The sequence below is a fragment of the Propithecus coquereli genome, unplaced genomic scaffold (genome assembly GCF_000956105.1).
Source record: "Propithecus coquereli isolate 6110/MARCELLA unplaced genomic scaffold, Pcoq_1.0 Scaffold709, whole genome shotgun sequence".
NCBI classification, from domain to species: Eukaryota; Metazoa; Chordata; class Mammalia; order Primates; family Indriidae; genus Propithecus; species Propithecus coquereli.
This window is the reverse complement of record NW_012153163.1, coordinates 120,842-125,692: the sequence shown is the minus strand read 5'-3', so window position 1 is coordinate 125,692 and position 4,851 is coordinate 120,842.

Below are 4,851 nucleotides of genomic sequence, written 5' to 3'. Positions count from 1 at the left end.
TTTTAAATTCTATGTCCATTAAGTCCAATGACTAGGGTCTCTCAGGGATGATTTCTGTCCATTTATTTCATTCCTTTAAATAAACTATGTTTTCCTATTTCTTTGTATGCCTTGTGTTTTTTTCCTTGAAAATTGGACATTTTGCTATTACGTGATAACTATGGAACTTAGATTATCTTTCTTTTCAAGAGTTTGTGTTTTTAATTGTTGAAGGCTATAGTAGTTCTTTTGTTTTGAAACTTTTCCAAATGTTTTTTGTGAAGACCATTTCTTATTGAAGTCTCTGTTCCTTTAGGTTGTGTTCACCTAATGTGTATACTGATTTCCTTGAATGTCAGGAATCAAAACAAAAAAATTCAAATGAGAGAGAGAGACAGACAGAGAGAACTCACCTCTCTGAGTCTTTGCAGATTGGCTATGTGCTGGGACACCTAGGGATCAGCTCAAGATGAAAGCTTAAAGTCTTGCTGGGAATGCATGTGGCTTTCTAAATTCCCCCATACACGCGGCTGCTTTTGAATGTCCTAATTTTCCAAAGATCTTCCAGGTCTTAGACAGTCTATTATATGTCTCCACACGTAATGTCTTGCTCCAGATATCTGCGGGTTTGTTGTCACATTGTAGCTTTTACAGACAGTGCCTGTGTCTTATAATACTGTTCCTATAATAGCATAACTGAGACTGGGTAGTTTATGAAGAAAAAGGGTTTATTTGACTCAGGATTCTGGTGGCTAGAAAGTTCAAGGTTGGGCATCTCCATCTAGCAGCGGCCTCATGCTGCTTCAATTTATTGTAAAAAATGGAAGGGGAGCTCGTGTGCAAAGAAATCACATGGCAAGAGAGGAAGCAGGGGGATTGAGTGTATGCCAGGCTTTTTTAAACATCTGGCTTTTGTGGGAACTAATGGAGCAATAACTCACTAACCTTGGAGAAAGGTTTAATCTATTCATGAAGGATCTGTCCCCATGACCCAAATATCTTCCACTAGGCCCCACCTCCCAACATTGTCACATTGGGGATCAAATTTCCGTACGAAGTTTGGAGGAGATGAACATCTCAAGGATAGAAGTCCACCACATTTTTCACTTGCACTTTGAGTTACACATACAAACAAGCACCTTGCTTCATTACTTCAGGTGTCCCATAGACAGGTTAGAACACACAAACCAAAAAATTTTGCAAATAAGTTGTGCTCTGCTCCCTCTTTCTAAGGAAGGCAACTGGGAACTGGACTTCTACCTATTCAAGAACAGGTTTGTTGCTGAGCTAGGGAAGGGGTGGGGCAAGGATGAGTAAAAATACCTGAAACCTTTCCTACACATTTGAAGATTTTTTTTCTTGATTGGACATTTGCTTGGTTGTTGGAAATCTTTGACTGTTTCCCAGAGCTCCTACAAAGTTGATTTAGACTACTGCTTTTTTATGCTTCTGTGGGGGAACAAGAGCTTGGAGCTTTCTAGTCCATAATTTTGCTGAGTTCGCTGCTCATTTTATAATCAAACTTTTTATTTGAGGTAATTGTAGGCTCACATGCAGTTATAAGAAATAATAATCCCCTGTGTCCTTTACCCAATTTCCCTCAGTGGAAATCCTGCAAAACTATAGTACAGTAATATCACATGTAAAATATTGACATTGATGTAATAAAAAAATAGAACATTTCTGTCACCACAAGGATTACTCATCTTGCCCTTTTATACCAACACCCACTTTCCTCTCACACCCACTTCTTTCTTAACCCCAGCAACCACTAATCAGTTGTCCATTCCTAGAATGTTGTTGTTTCAAGAATGATATATAAATCAAATCATATAATATATAAACTTTTGGGATTAGTTTTTTCACTTAGCATATTTCTCTGGAAATTCATCCAGGTTGTTCTATATATCAAAAATTTGTTCCTATTTATTACTGAATAGAATTCCATTATGTGGATGTTCTACTGTTTATTCACCATTCACCCATTGAAGGGCATCTGGGATGTTTTCATTTGTAATATTATGAATAAAGCTTCTATCAATATTTGTATAAAGGTTTTGTGTCAATGCAAGTTCTCATTTTGCTGGGGTAAGGGCCCAGGAGTGCAACTGCTGCATCATGTGACAGGTCCATGTGTAGTTAGTTGTTTGTTTTTAGAAACTGCAATACTGTTTTCCAGAGTGGCTGTAGTATTTTACATTCTCATCAGCAATGTATGAGTAATCCAGTTTCTCTGAATTTTCTCTAACATTTGGTGTTTTCACCATTTTTTATTTTAGTCATTCTGATAGGTATATAGTGATATCTCAGAATAGGTTTAATTTGCATCCCCACTAACTACTGACATTAAAAGTATTTTCATGTGTTTTTCTGCCATCTGCATATTTTCTTTGGTGAAATGTCTCTTCATGTCTTTTACTGAGGTTCTAATTGGGCTATTTACTTTTTTATTGTTGAGTCTTGAATGTTCTTTATATATTGTGGATACAAGTTCTTTGTCAAATATGTGCTTGCAAACATTTTATCAAAAATTTTACCTTTTCTTATCAACTTCTTGATGTGTTTTTAATAGAGTAGAAATTTTAAAATGTTTATGAATTCCAATTTATTAATTTTTCCTTTTATAGATTATGGTTTTGGTGTCATGTCTGAGAACTCTTTGCCTAGCCTTAGGTCCTGAATATTTTCTACTATGTTGTTTTCTAAAAATTTTATGGTGTTATGTGTTACTTTTAAGTTTGTGATACATTTTGAATTAATTTAGAATAAGATATGAGACTGAGGTCAAAGTTTATTTATTTATTCTTTTGCCTATAGATTTCCAATTGTTTCAACACCGTTTCTTGAAAGGGTATCTTTTCTGCAGTTAATTGCTTTTGCACCTTTGCCAAAATTCAGGTGGGCACATTTGCATGGGTCTATTTTCAGATTCTTTATTTTATTGCATTGGTCTACATGTCTATCAATCTACCAATAACAGACAGTCTCGGTTACCATAGCTATTTAATAAAATCTTAAAATAGGGTATGCTAATTTCTCCTACGTTTTTCTTGTTTTTCAAAATTGTTTTAGTATTCTAGTTCCTTTGTTTTTCCATACAAATTGTAGAATAATCTCATGTATAGCTACAAAAAATCTTGCTGGCATTTTGATAGGAATTGTGTTAAATCTATACTTTAATTCAGGGAAAGTTGACATTTCCCTGTCACTTAGTGAGTCTCTCAATTCGTGAATACAGCATATCTTTCCAATTACTTAGATTTAAAAAAATTTCTTTCATCAATATTGTGTAGTTTTCAGAATACAAGTCCTATACATGTTTTGTTACACTTACATCTAACTATCTTTTTTTGAGTTAATGTAAATGGTATTATATTTTAAATTTTGGTGTCCATTTGTTCATTGTCAGTATATGGAGATAGAGTTTATTTTGGTATGTTTGTCTTATTTTTTGTAACCTTGCTGAATTTACTTATTCTAGGAGGGGTTTTTTGGTCCATTTCTTGGGATTTTAATGTACCCAACTGTGTCTTTCACAAATAAGGACAATTTTATTTCTTTTTTTCTTATCTTCATTCCTCTTATTTACTTTTCTTGTCTTATTGCACAGAGTACAACTTCTATTACTATGTAGAATAAGAGAAGTGATAACAGATATCTTTGCCTTGTTCTTAATCTTGGGGTGAAGGCATTCAGTCCTTCACAATTAAGTATAAGGTTGTCTGTAGGTTTTTCATAGATGATTTTTATCAAGTGAGGAAATTCTCTGCTACTGCTACTGCTGTTTTTCTGAGAGTTTTTTTTCTAACCATGAATTGGTATTGAATTTTCTCAAATGTTTTTCCTATATAGATTGATACAGTCACGTGACTTTTCTTCTTTAACCCAACAATATGGTCAATTACAACAATTGATTTTCAAATATTGAATACCTAGAATAAACTCCACTTCACCATGGTATATAAATTTTTTTATTTATTATAAAATTTTATATGCTAATATTTTGAAAATAATTTAAAAATCTGTATTCATGAGAGTTATTATTCTATTTTCTTTTTGTACTGTCATTATCTAGTTTTGGTATCAGAGTACACTATCTTCATAGCATAAGTTGGAAGTGTTATCTTCTACTTAAGTAGGTTACCTACCTCTTTTCTGGAAGAGATTTGTGGAATTGGTATTAATTATTCCTTAAATTTTTAAAGATTTTATTCAATTGAATGTATTTTTAAATTTCCTTTAGATGTCCTCTTTGACCCATGAATTATTTAGAGGTGTGTTGTTTAGCTTCCAAGTGTTTGGAGAGTTTCCTTTTATCTTTCTGTTATTGATTTCTAATTTGATTCCGTTGTGGTCACAGAACACACTGTATGATTTCATGTCTTTCACGTTTATTGAGGTTTGTTTTATGATCCAGAGTATGACCTATTTTAAAACATGTTCTATGAGCACTTGCGAGAATGTGTATTCTGCTGTTGTTGAGTGGTGTGTTCTATACATGCCAATTAGTTTCTGTTGATTAGTGATGCTGCTGAGTTCTATATTCTTGATGATTTTCTCTTTAGTTATTCTCTCGATTGTTTAGAGAAGAGTGTTGAAGTCCCCAATAGTAATTGTGGATTTGTCTATTTCTCCTTTTGGTTCTATGAGGTTTTGCTTCACATACTTTGCATCTCTGTTGTTCAGTGCATGCACGTTTAGGATTGCTATGTTTTCTTGGTGGATTGACCTATTATTATTTATAATTTTCCTTTCTGACCCAGTAATTTTCTTTGCTCTGAACTCTGATATTCTTTCTTTCCTTTGATCAATGGTTACATTATATTTTCTAAATCTTTTTTTTTTATTTCAGCATATTATGGGGGTACAGAT